General features: G+C 44.1%; 1 protein-coding gene across 1 annotated transcript in view; it reads left to right on the top strand.

The window, feature by feature from the left end:
* BOD1L1 (biorientation of chromosomes in cell division 1 like 1) overlaps positions 1-16,732 on the top strand; it is a 2,284,811-nt gene that overhangs the window by 187,527 nt on the left and 2,080,552 nt on the right. The gene's annotated exons all lie outside the window — the stretch shown is intronic.

The raw sequence follows: 16,732 nt of genomic DNA, 5'->3' as shown, positions 1-16,732 counted from the left end.
GTTTTGACAAGAGGAAAGTAATGTCAATGGCTTGTATTACATGCGTATGTTGTAATGGACTGTTGTACTCAAGGTGTGATGAGTTCACTGTGATGCTGTCTAAACATTACATAATGTCAATTTATGACTTCACCACATTTAGACTTGTAAATGATATGCAACGGTGTGGGTCCTTTGCACACTTACCTCCTGAGTGATAAGGAGTGTACTTTCATATGTTTGACTTCTCTGAATTTGCACTGCACATTGTCCAAGCTTGAGGAAATATTGACAATGACACAAAAAATGATTACTATTTGCATACAGTCATCTTGAGCTGAACACTTAATGGTTGGTTGTCAGTATGCTGTTTCAAAAGTATTATTGTCATCAATACACCATACTGAACAAGATGGGTAAATTATCTGAACAGTATGTAATTACTTATGATCAACAGATTATAGCTACCTCTGCATGTCAAGATACATTCCTTTTCACGCAAACTTGTGATACGCACTAACATCTCTGCAACAAGTTATGGTCATAATCCTTAAACTATGCAGTGTCTCACATTTGAAGTCTGACTTCTCTTGCGATGCCTGCAATTGATGCAGTGTAATCTAGATTGTATTATTAGGTAGGCGTGTGAATACAGCAGTGACTGACTAGCATGCATGGGTATGTGTGCATGCTTGTGCGTGAGTGCGTGTGTGTGCGTGCGTGTGTGTGTGTGTGTGTGTGTGTGTGTGTGTGTGTGTGTGTGTATGTGTGTCTGTGTGTGTGTGTGTGTCTGTGTGTATTTTCTAAGAAACTTCAGTGCTGTCCCTCTGAAAACACTGGCACAAGCTGGAAATAGTCTCAGAGAAAGAATCCATCAACAGGAGATTCAGGTACTGTGCTCTTCTTGAGTCTGAATCAGAAATCTAAGGAGAAAAATCTGTTCCATTACATTCCTCTACAGATTCATAATTCTTTTTCTTTTACTGTAAACCACTTTATAAGAATGGTTAGTAGCCTGAAAAAAGACCCTGAGTCGGATGCAATAAACTACTATTGTTCAATGCAACTGGTGAAAGAGAGAAGATGCACTTCTAGTTTTCTGTTTCTTTTTGACAGGAAGGTTCAGGCAAATAGGTTTACTAATGGCAACATCAGCTTCCCCAGGGAGGTGTACAGCATTCTTTCTAAGCATGGGCACCTTCCCTGCCCCTTCTCTCAAGGGTGACAAAAATAGATGTTCATCGTGTTTCACTGTTGCAGTCATTACTCTTGGGTTATCCTGCTGGCAGGCTACACTCAGTCGGCCAGAATTCCAAAGTCTAGGTCCAGCGTCGGTTGCTGTCGCCTCTTCCCTAACGTCAGTGCGCCAGGGGTATAAAAGATGCAGCCGACGGCATTTTCTTCAGTCTTTCTTTCCGCGCGATGCCCGAAGCAAAAGCAGTTCGCAAGTGCCGGTCGGCCGACTCCTGAGATTTTCAAATCCGAATTTCAGAACCGAAGTCTTCATTAAAGCTACGTATCCCGTTGGAGAAATTTTTTTCTTGCTCCAGACCGATGTCAGAAAAGGGTTAATAATTGTATTTCTTGTGGGAAGCAAATACCTCATAAGGATTTTCACTCTTACTGTCTTCCTTACCTAGGCCCTGATCACAACGTTGCTAGCTGTCGGATGTCCTTCAAGGATGCATCTGCAGTCATAACATATGGGTTGTCCTGCCTCAGGCAGCCCTTCGGTTGGCCGGATTCCAAAGTCTGGGTCTGGCCTCGGCTGATGTCGCACTTTCCCCGACGTCAGAGCTTCTGGGGTATAAAGGCATCAGCCAACGCCATTTTCCTCAGTCTTTCTTGCCGCGCGGTGCCCGAAGCAGAAGCTGTTCGCAAGTGCCGGTCGGTCAGATCCAGAGATTTCAGCTACCGAAGACTTCGAAAAAAGCTAAGTACCCCGTTGGGGACTCTTTCTTGCCTCAGCCGATGTCAGACAAAGTAAATAATTGTTTAACTTGTGGGAAACAAATACCTCATAAGGATTTCCATTCTTACTGCCTTCCTTGCTTAGGCCCAGACCACGACATATCAGCTTGTTTAGCCTGTGCCTCCTTCAACTGACGGACTCTTAGACGTCGGTCGGAGTTTGCAGAAGAATTTTTCGGATCCGCTTTTGCATATAAAATGCCGTCGGAGACTCCGACTACGCATATGGCCAAAAACCGCAGGGAAAAGGACCGACACTCGCGGCCCGCGGTTTCGGCTGAAACCACGGTTAGGCCTACCGTGAGTGTCTCGGTTTCAGCTGAAACCGAGTCCTCGGTTCTTACTACGACTGAAATCATACCTCCGACAACCGAGGCCAGAGAGGCCCCGGCTGAGTCGGCTTCAGAAATCCCTACCGAAGCTAGCGCTCAAGAATTGTCCGACACCATTCCATTGGACATTTCTACTCCTGCACGTGGGGCAGCTAGGCCCCCAGCTTCTATATCTATTAATGCCTTCTCCAGGGCTAAAGCTGCCAAACTTTCAAAAGCTTTACCTGCCAAATCTACTTCACAGAGGCCTTCCTCAAGTTCTCAGATTCTCAGTCTTGCTGAGGACCTTATATCCTTAATTAGGGGTTCCCAACCTCACCCAGACAGGGCCTCCTAACCTCCACCTGACAAAAGGCCTAGGACTGAACCCTCTGAACCTCTCTCCTCTGATTACTCTTCGGATGGATCTGATTTGTCAGACCATCAGGAAGGGGCCTATTCGCCTTATGAGGATTCAGATGCAGAAGACTCTATCCCTTCGGCCTCCCCTCCTGAAGAATTTTCCTTTGGGGAGACTTTGCACTCAGTGAGGGAACACTTTCAATGGCAGGGTCAGGATTTTTCTGATTCTAGAAAAAGATTAAGGACATTTTTACATTTGCCCCAGCATAGGCCCTTAGCCATACCACCAGTGCTAACTGTAATTGATGATGTGTATAATGATGTCTGTTCTGCACCTGATTCTCTTCCCCCGGCCCCTGCCAAACCTGACAGATATTACAGGGTCCCTGATTCTCACTTCCACCTGTATAAAGCCCATGCTGCAGACCCAGAAACTATTTCTCAGGGCCCAAAAGGTGTTGCAGCTGCCACTGCCAAAAATCCCCTACCCTCTGAAAGAGAGTCTAGAGCATTAGAGAGATGGGGTAAAAAGGTTTTTACATCTGCTACTCTTTCTGCCAGGGCATTAAACTGTCAATTCCATATGATACAGTACCAAGAATATTTGTTAGATCAGCTGAATAAAAAGCTTTCTTCTCCTGAACCTTTAGACCGCAAATCCCTTCAGGATTTGGTACACAACTCTCAGTAGGTCAGTAATCATTTCTTGAAATGTGGCTATGATGCACTGGAGGCTTCATTTAGATCAGCTATGACTGGGGCAGTAATTCGTAGGCATGCCTGGCTAAAAGAGCAATCCTTGCCAGACCATGTCAAGGCTAAACTCCTAGATGCTCCAATGGAGAAACAAAGTTTATTTGGCTCCCCTGCACAGGAAATTCTAAAGAAAGTGGAAGAAAAAGCAAAATCTGTGCAAACAGTAAAGGAATTTCTGCAGGTCCAACCTCCGAGGTTCAGCAGAAACTGGCCTTCAAAGAAGTGGTCCTTTCCAGACACCTCCAGAGCACAGAGGGGCAGGAATAGACGCCCTAGAGGCAGAGGTCAATCAAAGGGTGCCTACAGGGGCCGTCAGTGGCAGCCTGCCAACCAGAGGAGTAGTGCCACAGCTGCAACTACAACCACTACCACAGGACAGACACAATGACATGACTCTGATTCCACCTACCAGGGAACAACTGGAAGCTCCCTTGGGCGGAAAGCTGGCTTTATTCTCAAAAAACTGGCATTGCATTACAAAGGACACATGGACATTGCAAACAATAGACAAAGGATACAGGTTTCATTTCCACACTTTACCAAAAAGGAGCGGAATGCCAAACCTTCCACCAAACCAGAAGCCAGAGGCTTTAAGACAAATCAACAATTTACTTCAGATGAAAGCGATAGAAAGGGTACCATCTATGGAACAAGGCCAAGGGTTTTACTCCAGACTATTCCTTGTACCAAGAAAAGAAAACCAACGGAGGCCTATTCTCGACTTGTCCGCACTGAACACATATCTCATTGTGCCAAAATTCAAAATGCTGACCCTACAGCAACTTCTTCCCATGTTGGGCAAGGAGTCTTGGCTGGTGACCCTAGATCTCAAGGAGGCATACCTGCACGTCCCTATCCGACCAGATTGCAGAAGACACCTCAGATTTCTTGTAGGATCAGAGCATTATCAATTCTCAGCATTACCCTTTGGCTTATCTACTGTGCCCAGAGTATTCACGAAATGCCTGGCATCAGTCATTGCACATTGCAGACTTCAGGGAATTCAAATCTACCCATACCTGGACGACTGCCTAATACAAGCGGACAACAAGACAAAATTGCTAAAGGATTTGGCCTATGTCATACACCTGTTACAGGCCTTGGGATACACAGTCAACATCCAAAAGTCAAGACTAGTGCCATCCCAAAGGATAACCTTTTTGGGTGCGGATCTGGACACAATAACTCAGATGGCTTTTCTCACAGAAGAAAAACAAAAACAACTTCCAGATTACTTCATGACTTTGACAAGGCAAGCTCAGCTTACTGCAAGGAAAGTCGTGCAGGCCCTGGGTTACATGGCATCCTGCATAATCTTGATCCCGCAAGCCAGGCTGCATATGAGGAAATTACAATGGTACCTAAGGAATGTATGGTCTCAACACAGGCACAGTCTAGAAACCATGATACCAATCATTCCATGCCTTCAAAAGGAATTCCTGTGGTGGGCTCAGGCCTGCCAGTCCAACAGAGGGTTGCCTTTCAACAAACCAAAACCAAGGCAGACCATCACCACGGACGCCTCAGACCTAGGATGGGGAGCACACATGGAGGACAAATGTATCCAAGGCCTATGGTCTCAAGGCCAGCTAAACTTGCACATAAACCAAAAGGAGATGCTGGCAGTGAAGCATGCAGTCGAGGCATTCAAACCATTCCTCCAGCAAGGACATCTGCTGATAAGGACAGACAACACCACGGTCATGTGGTACATAAACAAACAGGGAGGCACGCATTCCTACCCTCTATGCCGGATGGCAATGGATCTGTGGAACCTAGGCCTGAATCTCAATATCCAGCTACAGGCCAAATTCTTACCAGGAAAAGAGAATTCACTAGCAGACAGCTTAAGCAGAACTACCACGGATGCTCACGAATGGATGCTGCATCCAGACATCTTCAAACTCATAACAAAGAAATGGGGAATGCCAGAGATAGATCTGTTCGCCTCCCCACTCAACCACCAACTGAAGAAATTCTGCTCAAGGACATACCACCCACAAGCCTGGAGGGTGGACTCTCTCTTTCAGCTGGAATGCCCTAACAGTGTATGCATTTCCACCTCTCCCATTGATGTACAAGGTTCTACTGAAGATCAGGAGGAACAGCCAAAGGTGATACTAATAGCTCCGGACTGGCCAAGACAGCACTGGTATCCGCTACTGAGAAGCATGTCTCAGGCGAACTCATGGCCTCTACCCCTATGGCCTCTTCTTCTAACGCAGAACAATTTCAAGACCCTGCATCCAAACTTGAAAACACTGCAACTAACTGCCTGGAAAATTGCTTAAAACCAAACCAAACTGTCTTATCTCAGAGGGTCAAGGACATTATCCTGGAGGCTCGCAGACCCTCCACAAGGAAGACATACTCAGCTAAAGGAAGAGATTCCTCATTTGGAGCACATCAAAGGGCACAGATGTCACAGTGGCAAACCTAGCACACATCCTAGAATACTTAGCAGAATTGTTCCACAAGGGCCTGTCCTATTCTTCCATTAAGATACATGCTTCAGCAATTTCAGCAGAATACAATATGGATCCTCCTATCTTCTCTCACCCTCTTCTCAGACAATTTTTGAGAGGGATCAAAATGTTAAACCTCCAAGGAGACCCCCTCTGCCTGCATGGGATCTCAATTTTGTGCTGGAAAAATTGACACTACCTCCTTTTGAACCAGCAGCATCAGCAGACTTACAGTTTTTATCTTGGAAAACTGCTTTCCTTCTGGCAATCACTTCAGCAAGAGGAGTATCCGAGTTACAGGCATTAATGGCAGTGCAGCCTTTCCTTATTTTTCACCAGGATAGAGTGTCTCTGAGAACCAATCCTACTTTCATGCCAAAGGTGGTATCCAGGGTCTCCTTGAACCAAGCTATTCATTTGCCTACGTTCTTCCCTAACCCACAGAACAAAGGAGAAAAACTTTTGCACACCTTGGATATACACAGACAACTACGCTACTATCTGGACAGAACTAAAACCAGCAGAAAAACTGACCAACTTTTTGTAGCATATGCAACTGGGGTGCAAGGAAAAGCAATTTCCAAACAGACAATTTCAAAATGGATAGGAAATTGCATTCGCTTTTGCTACTCTTTTCATGGAAAGACAGTTCCTGAAAATATCAGGCCTCATTCCACAAGGGCCACAGCCACCACTACAGCTTTCCTATGAGGGGTGGCTACCAAGGACATTTTAGAAGCTGCTACTTGGAGCTCCGTGCATACATTTGCCAAGCATTACAATCTACCTTTATACTCCAGATCCCGAGCAGGCTTTGCAACTGCAGTTTTACAGGGGATCTTGACTACACCATCCTTATCTTAGTACCTCCTCCCCCAGTTTGGCTATGGTATTCTACCCATATGTTATGACTGCAGATGCATCCCTGAAGGACATAGTACAGTTTTGTACCTACCATAAATGTAGATGTCCGGTAGGTATGCATCTGCAGTCAGGATTACCCACCCTCCTTCCCCTCTGTGGTACTCCTAGGGTGCTTACCCCTCTTTCAGCTAGCTGGGGGAATCTATTATGGTGTATTTGTTTGTTTGTATATATGTATATATATATATATTTTTTGCTACTGTTTGGAACATTCAACATTTATCCAAATTTAGCCTTCCTAGAGGGCACCTGGCATCTGGGGCAAGAAACACTGAGGAAAATGGCGTCGGCTGATGCCTTTATACCCCAGAAGCTCTGACGTCGGGGAAAGTGTGACATCAGCCGAGGCCAAACCCAGACTTTGGAATCCGGCCGACCGAAGGGCTGCCTGAGGCAGGACAACCCATATGTTATGACTGCAGATGCATACCTATCGGACATCTACATTTATGGTAGGCACAAAACTGTACTTTTTGTGCTAGATTTAACCAACGCACTATCAAGTGTCGGTTCAATTTTGCATTTCATTACTTTGGCCAAAGATTTAATTATATAATGCTGTCGGAGCAGCCGACAACTGGAGTTTACAAAAAACGCAAGGACAAGGATAAGTATAGGCATCTGAGGTCCAAAACCAACGACGAAGCCTCTACTAGGCCAGTCGCCGGTTCTCAGTGTGGCGTTTTCGCAGCCCCTGACGCCCTCTACCGACTCCCACATGGAGCTGACTGGGCCTCTGGAAACACAAGGTATTGGACACTCGGAAATCACTCCCTCAGATGGGTCCGGAGCCGCTGAGCAGGCATCGGCTTCTGAGGGTGTCTTCAGACCTGCACAACTATATATTAAGCCATCTTCAGCTTCAACGACAAAGACTAAAGCAGCTCTAAAGACAAAGAAACAAGTACAGCATTCTCCAACTCAGACTTCCATGCCTAAAAAACAGATGCTCAAAATGGCCGAAGGCCTAATTACTTTGATCAGGGGCTCCCATCCCCCTCCTGATAAGAGGCCTAGGCAAGAGACACAGAGTATGATTCTTCTGATCAGGTATCTATTTCCTCTGCTTCCTCTTCTGAACAGGATTACTCCATGCTTCCCAGTGAGGCTTCTGTTGCTAAAGAATCCATTCCTTCAGCCTCTCCTCCTGAGGACTATTCTTTTGGAGAAACACTGCATACTATGAGGGAGCATTTCCACTGGGAGAGCCAAGATTATTCTAAATCTAAGAAAAGATTCAGAGACTTTCTGCTTCTTCCTCAGCACAGACCCCTTGCTATTCCCCCTGTTCTAGACATTGTAGATGATGTATTTTCAGAGTCCGGTCTGTCCCCTGACTCTTTACCCCCTGCACCTGCTAAGCCAGACAGATACTACAGGGTCCCGGATTCTCATAAATTCCTATATAAAAACCCCGCTGCTGACCCAGAAACTATATCTCAGGGTCCCAAGGGGGTTAAAGCTTCCTCTGCAAAAAACCCTGTCCCCTCTGATAGGGATTCTAGGGCTCTAGACAGATGGTGGGAAAAAAGTTTACACTTCTGCCACCCTGGCTGTAAGGGCTTTAAATTGTCAATTTCATATGCTTAAATATCACCAATATTTAATGTCACTACTTAAACAGAAAATGTTGACAAATACTGAATGTTCAGAGAACAAGAAATGCAGGATTTATTGCATACAACTGAACAAGTGGGAAAGCATACTTTGCAGTGTGGTTATGATTCACTGGAGGCCTCTTGCAGGGCCGCTGTTGCAGGTTCTGTTATTAGAAGGCATGCTTGGTTAAAGGAACAGAATCTGCCTGATCATGTTAAAGCAAAATTATTAGATGCACCATTACAGCATGATACTTTGTTTGGTACTAAAGCAGAAGAAGTGTTGAAAAAAATGGAGGATAAAGCAAAATCCATGTAGACAGTCAAGGATTTCTTACAGGTACAGCCACCCAGGTTTAGCAGGAACTGGCCTTCTAAAAATTAGTCCTTTCCAGTCTCAGACAGACCACAAAGAGGCAGATACAGGTGTCCCAGAGGCAGATCTCGGCCCCATGGCTCATACAGGCCTAAACAATGGGGTGCTCCTACCTCCAAAAGCGGAGAAGACAAATCACAACCTTACAGGAAACTGTCCCAATGACTTTCCTCTACCAGTTCCAAGCAGTTTTCTTTTGACAGCCCCCTTAGGGGAAAAACTAGCACTTTTTTCATCAAATTGGCAAATGGTTACCCAAGACAAATGGGTCCTGAACATAGAGTCCCAAGGCTACAGGTTCCATTTTCACACTCTACCAAGGTCAAAGGGCATGCCAGACCTGCCACACAACCAATGGGTAGAGGTACAAAAACAAATTACAGCCCTCATGGACATGAGGGCCATTCAGCAAGTACCACAACAAGAGCAGGGGCAAGGATTTTACTCCAGACTTTTCCTAGTACCCAGGAATGACAAAACCTAGAGACCAATTCTGGACCTGTCTATACTAAATATGTTTCTGGAAGTTCTACAGCAGCTACTGCCCATGCTGGGCAAGAGGGTTTGGCTCGTAACTTTGGACCTAAAAGAGGCATACCTGCATGTCCCAATCAGACAATCTTGCAGAAGATACCTCACAATCATAGCTGGCTCAATGCATTACCAATTCTCTGCACTGCCCATTGGCTTATCTACTGCGCCCAGGATCTTCACAAAATGCCTGGCACCAGTAATTGCGTGTTGCAGACAAAAAAGAATTCAAATATATTCCTACTTGGACGACTGCCTAGTTCAAGCAGAGAACCAAGAAACTCTTCTAAAGCATCTGGCATTTGTAAAAAGATTACTAATTGGCCTAGGGTACACACTAAATGAAAAGAAATCAGAATTAGTGCCCTTTCAAGAAATAATATTCCTGGGTGCAAGCTTAAATACAACTGCCCAGATGGCTTATCTCACGCCAGACAAGCAAAAACAACTGACTACTTACTTCAAGGCAACAAAAACCCACTTATCTGTAAGGAAAATCCTGCAGGCCTTGGTTTCATGGCATCCTGCATTCTACTAATTCCATATGTCAGACTGCATATGAGGAAACTACAATGGTATCTGAAAAGTGTTTGGACTAAGCATTGCCACAGCCTGGAGACAGTAATTCCCTGCCTACAACAGGAGTTTCGATGGTGGGCAGAAGCCTGTCACCACAACAAGGGTCTGCCATTCAGTTTACCCACAGCCAGACAGACACTGACAACGGATGCATCAGATTATTCCTGGGGGGCCCATATGGCAGGAAAATATATTCAGGGTACATGGCCTGCAAACCAGATGCATCTTCACATCAATCAAAAAGAGATGCTAGCTCTTCAAAATGCCCTGACAGCTTTCAAGGACCCGCTTCATCCAGGACAGTTACTGATAAAGACAGACAACACTATGGTCATGTGGTACATAAACAGGCAAGGGGAGGTACACATTCCTACCCCCTCTGCAGACAAGCAATGACCTTATGGGACACAGCATTGGCTTTTCAAGTTCACCTGCAAGCACAATTCCTTCCAGGAAGAACAAATACTCTGGCAGGCTAACTAAGCAGAAACCTCATGAATCCCCACGAATGGAAACTGGATCCACAAGTCTTCAGCATGATAATAAGGAAATGGGGATGCCCAGACATAGATCTATTTGCCTCCCCTCACAACTGTCATTTGCAGAGATTTTGCACAAGGATTTATCACAAGCCAGCATGGAAAGTGGATGCCCTATCATTCAGCTGGAAAAATCTAACAGTATATGCTTTTCCCCCACTGCCTCTCCTTCCCAGAATACTCCTAAAGGTCAGACAAGAGAAGCCAAAAATTATTCTTATTGCACCAGACTGGCCACGCCAGCACTGGTACCCAATCCTAAAGAGCTTGTCTGAAGGTCCAGCATGAATATTGCCTCAAACTTCTCACTTGCTGACCCAACAAAACAATCAGATCCTGCACAGCCAACTCAGGACCTTAAATCTGGCAGCATGGCGGATAATGTAGCCATTCAGAACACTCCTCTTTCAAAAGCTGTTATGGATGTTATCTTGGAGGCCAGGAGGCCCAGTACCAGAAAATCTTATGCAGAAAAATGGAAGAGATTCTGTGCTTGGAACCAGAAACAAGGCATTGACACATCTGTACCAAATATTCCTCAGATTTTACAATACCTAACTGAGATGCTGAACCAAAGGCCTTTCTTTCTCATCAATTAAGATTCATGCCTCTGCCATTTCAGCACATTACAATACGGAACCACCTATCTTTTCTCATCCTTTAATAAGGCAGTACCTCAGAGGGCCCAAAAACATTAGGCCTCCAATGAGAGCACCAATTCCGGCCTGGGACCTCAATTATGTTTTGGAAAAAGTCACACTGCCTCCTTTCGAGCCAGCATCAACAGCGGATATAAAATTCTTATCCTGGAAAACAGCTCTGCTCCTAGCCTTAACCTCTGCAAGGCGAGTCTCGGAGTTACAAGCACTCATGGCTGTGGAACCTTTCATCATTTTTCATCCAGACAGCGTTTCTCTGAGGTCAAACCCTACATTTATGCCTAAGGTGGTGTCCACTGTGGCCCTCAACCAAACCGTTCACTTGCCTACCTTTTACCCAAATCCACAGAACAAGGGTGAGAAAATTCTGCATTCTTTGGACATACACAGGCAGTTGCGCTTCTACTTGGACAGAACTAAAGCTTTCAGAAAGACTGAGCAACTTTTAGTGTCATATGCTGCAGGATCACAAGGAAAGGCTATCTCAAAACAGACTATTTCTAAATGGATAGGCCATCCCATCCGTTTCTGCTATTTTCAACATGGCAAATCAGTGCCTAAGGGCATTAGGCCTCATTGCACCAGAGCAGCAGCCACTTCAGCAGCTTTCCTCAGAGGAGTACCAACCAAAGAAATCTTAGAGGCTGCAACTTGTAAGTTCAGTGCACACCTTTACAAAGCACTACCACTTGCCTCTCTGCTCCAAGTCCAGAAAAGGCTTCGCCACTGCAGTTCTGCAGGGCCTCATAGCCTCTCCTAATCCTGTTTAGCCCAGCCATCCATCCTCAGCTTTGTGATTCTACCCAAGAGTAATGACTGCAACAGTGAAACACGAACATAGTACAGTTGTGTACCTACCATAAATGTAGATGTTCGATTGTATTCACTGTTGCAGTCCAGGTTACCCACCCACCATCCCCCTTCTCTTTGCTGGGACTTATCTGCACTTCTCTATCCTATACAACCTTTTTGGTGTATTTGCTTGTAGATGAAGGAAATGTTGTTTTTGTGCATGCATTTCTTATTGGTATATTTTTCAGCCTACCCTTTTGGGGCACCTGACATCTGGGGCAAGAAAAACTGAAGAAAATGGCGTCGGCTGCATCTTTTATACCCCTGGCGCACTGACGTCAGGGAAGAGGCGACAGCAACTGACACCGGACCTAGACTTTGGAATTCTGGCCGACTGAGGGTAGCCTGCCAGCAGGATAACCCAAGAGTAATGACTGCAACAGTAAATACACTCGAACATCTACATTTATGGCAGGTACACAACTGTACTTTCTCCCTTGCCCACTGAGAGGAACCAAACAGCTGCATAGGATGTGGCTAACCCCAGTCCATAGTGACAACACCAGTGGGATCTGGGGGGAAAGTGAGTGGTTTGAGTGGAACCAGCTTTGGTCACAGCAGGGTTGGGTGAAGCAAATTATTAGTCTGCTGTGGTGGCAAAGGCTGTTTAATTAACTTTTTCATTTTGCAGATGGAAGGAGGACCAACCAAGGAACTGGTAGTTTGTTCCATGGTCAAGCTACAAATGGTGCTTTTTTTCCCAGGGAAGCTAAGCAGCACAAGCCAATAAAAATAAAAAGTACTTAAAAGTAACTTTTCCCAATCAAAACACAGGAAAAGTTACTTTAATGCAGTTTGCCAGCCTCCTAAAGTAAATTAAACACAGTTTTAACTCAGATAAACTATTGTAAACTGATTTTGACAAAAATGCAAGTGTATTTCTGTTTAAAAGTACACTCAAGTCACATGACAGTCATTAAAAGTACATTTTCGTAGTTTAAAAATACTTTTATTAACAAGAAAGGAACAAAACATTAAATGTGGAAGGTCCCCCCAAAGGGAACTTATCTGCCCAGCAGTGAAACGGTGTTAGGCAATTTTTCCTCAAAAGCCCACCGAGGACTACACTCTTTGGTTTCTAGAAAATTCTGAAAGTCTTGGCATCTAAACCTGTCTTTTAGTTAGCTCAGCACAAGCTGTCTAGCAGTTTGGACATGTGGAAGGTTCCCTTAAGCTTTGGAAGCTGTATGTCTGTTGTATCCTTTGCAGGATATAACCTATATAGCTTAGGCTACTGCAGTAGTGATCAAAATGATGAACAGCTTAGATTGGTTAACCAAGAATAAAAGAACCAAAATGAACAATTTGCAGGGTGGTTTTTTTCCATTTCTCTGGTCTGTTAATTTTGACATGCTTAGTCCAAATTACAGCATATCATATTTACATATTTAACATTTAGAATGCTTGTTTTTGCCTACATGCATGTACATTTATATATAAACAGTTGGAGCACATTACCTACTTCCCATTCTCCAGTTCTCCCTCCCCCCATTAGGCAGTACTTAAGATTCCTTCCCATCACCACAGATGATTTTTAATTTATTTTAATCTGTTAGATCCCCTTTGCTTCTCCATCTGCAGTACTGCATTTATAACTTAATGTTCAGTATATCTAGCACTCAACCTCCTCCACACTTCATACATGCATAAGAATGGAGTCACTAAAACACCACTAGTACTGCTGGCCTTCCTACTCTTAAAGGCTCTTTCACTCAGTTCCCCTTATCTTTCCAAGCTCTGCCCTGTTACTCTCATAGCTTCTTTCATATGGCCGTATCCCACTTCCTATGATTCATTTACCTTCACCTAGCCCCAGCTTGAAAAACTGTTCTTATCAGTTCATTTAATTCAGTCAGTTCAGGTTCATTGCTTCCAGAGATTTCCATTCTTAAGTTATCTTTCTTTTAACTAACTCCCAGTCATGAGCAGTCTAAATGCTGCCTGTTTTGTAATACTAGCTCTGTCTGCTTTAACTACATCTACACCAACCAATCACTTGCCATACTCTGTCCATAAACTTGCTTCCAGTGTAGCCGCAAATTTTTTCATAATCCCATAACTACTTTATAAGTCCATAACATATCATTAAAATCTGTTCCAAGTCCTCCAACATTTGTTACCTCTTCCCCACCTTTCTTTACAGACTTTCCTTGGACTTCATTGAGTCTCTATCTTATTATCTTAGCGACCTTTCTGTCAGGCTAACAAAACTTTTCCTTGCAGTCTTGTATCCCAAATGTCTGTGTATTCTACCTGTCTGTCCCTTTTCCCTAAATACATTTTTCATTGCTACAACTCCTCCCTATTTCCTTAGTTTTTCCTATCCTATTTTATGCCATCTTCCATGCCTGTCTTATTGCATTGTAGAGCATCTAGTCACTTCCTTTTAACTCCCATCTGTTTGCCACTTGTTAATAATCTATAGTTTTCATTCAGCAATTTTGAAAGCAAGTCCTCCTGTTCCTGACATTTTTCTTCCAAACTTCACAATTTGCCATTAAAATTCTTCTAGCTTCATTAACTGGGCACTTCACTAATATGCCATCTTTCCCACAGTTTCACTCTACCATTTCATCTACTTATCTGTCTGTACTTACCCTGTTTTCTATTTTTGAGGTGTTTGCCTCCCATTTTTCCCACCTTGCGTTCTCCATAGTAATCCCTTTAAACATCATATCCAAGCTCAATGGTCTGTGTACCGTTTAAATTCAGGCATCCCCACCCCTTTTTTCTTAACAGCTCTGAATCTTCCCCTACCTGTTCTTCTGCTTTTACCATTTCAGACAAATCTATCACAGATTGTTACCATCTCTTTTCTTTTTCATAGACATGTCACTAAATGTCTTAAGAAGTATGATACTAAAGTTAAGACTATTGTCTTATTCACTGTAACCATAGCCCCCAGAGACTTACTTTCTGTCCACTCCATGATTTCCTGGCAAAAGGTCTGTGAGGGGGCAGAAAACTTTATGCTCATGGTAGAAAAGGTCTTTCCATCTTTTTCATATCTGGAGAGCATATCTCTGACTTTTGGGCCAAACAAGGAAGATCTGTCAAAAAAAGCATTGACAAATGAAGACTTAAATGGCTCCACAAAGTCACAAATATGCATCCAAATGTGTCTCCTTAAGGCTACGCTTGAACTGGTCACTCTAGTCATCCCTTTGGCTGCATATGCAGTGAGCCGCATGGATGAGTTCGACACCAACTCCAGGGTGGCTAACTGGGAGGGAACCTTGTCCTATACATCCTCAGAAACAGCTCCTGTGAGAGTATCCAAGAGCTCCTTGATCAGATCCCTCTAGAGTCTGGTGAAGTGTGCCAGGAAGTTCAAAATCCTCAGTGCAAAGGTCAGTTAAGCTTAGATCCGCTTACCAAATCTATCCATCATCTGAGACTCCCTGTTTGTGGATTTTTCTTCATGCAACAGCTTTTCCTAATCACCTCTGTCAGCTTGTCATTCCCTGGTGACAAGGCAATCTCCCCAGGGGTCTCCCTACATCTTCAGTAGTCACCCAGAAATGAACAGCAAGAGAGTACTTCATGCTGACACTGATCACAGCTCTAAGATTCCTATCAGACCAAGGAATCCACATCCATGCCCTCCAGGTTGCATGACCCTTTACAGATGAGCTCATGATGTGCAGACTCCCTACTTAGGCAGCCTGGAAAAGCTACCACTCAGATAGCAAGGCAGTTTTCCTTGGTGCATGGCAACAATATGTTTGACTCCCTGTCTGTAATACTGGTACTCCTTCCTTGAGAATGCCTCTTTGATAGACTACTACCAGACTGGTTTCTGATAGCAATTCACATTCCGGGGTGTTCCAGTGTGACAGCGAGCAAAATAAGTAGGTCAATCCTTTTGCCTAATTAGTGGTATCGCAATCAGAAAGTGTCAGACATGATTTTTCACCATTGGGGCCAAACTTGCTGTGATTATTTTTTGCTTACCCCGAACAGCAAATGGAACAGCTACTTTGTCCTCATTACCCCTCTGGGGTAGTCCCCTAGGGGTGGTCTTTTGCACAATTTGCCCCCCAGACTTCTTTATGCCTTCCCCCAATTCCTTTAATTCCAAAATTCCTACAGAAAGCCCTCAGGTTGAAGAGCAGAGTAATCCTCATTGCCCCCTACTGGCCTCGACAAATTTGATTCCTCTTTCTCTGGCCTTACCTGATTCAAAAATCTTGGACTCTGTATCAACTCTGGATCTATTCCCTCATCTAGATAGGTTGATACATCCAAATCTAATGAACCTGAAACTGACAGCTTGATTCCTCCATTTCTATTACTTGCCAGGCAAGCTGATCTTCCCTCCCCAGTTTGTAGAATTCTACTGGCTTTCCATAAGTCTTCCACTCATAAAACCTATCTTAGTAAATGGAAGAGATTTGCTTACTGGTCTCGCAAAAGCAATATTGATCCCCTTTCAGCCCCAGTTGAAAAAAAATCTTAGAACTCTTATCATCTTTTTTTGACACTGGTTCTTCTCCCTGTACTATTAAGATTCAACTGGCAGCGATTTCAAATTTCCAGAATGGATTTGGAGACCATCCCTTAGCTTCTCACAAATTATGTAAAGCTTCCCTGGGGGCATTCTCTTGTTAAACCCCCCCCCCCCCATTTAAAGACCTCATCTCTCCTTGGGATCTTACCATGGTTTTGCAGTCCATTATTTAGTCTCTTTTCGAAGTCTGCCAAATGTGACTTAAAATTTTTATCTTGGAAAATCATATTCCTGGTAGCCATAACCTTTGCCAGGAGAATTTCTGAAGTTCAAGCTTTATCTTGCTAGCTGCCATACTTGATTTCTCATAAAACTAGAG

The sequence above is a fragment of the Protopterus annectens genome, chromosome 2.part1 (genome assembly GCF_019279795.1).
Source record: "Protopterus annectens isolate FY-2018-M chromosome 2.part1, PAN1.0, whole genome shotgun sequence".
Taxonomy (NCBI): domain Eukaryota; kingdom Metazoa; phylum Chordata; order Ceratodontiformes; family Protopteridae; genus Protopterus; species Protopterus annectens.
The sequence above is the reverse complement of the archived record's forward strand: the minus strand, read 5'-3'. Positions and strand labels throughout refer to the sequence as shown.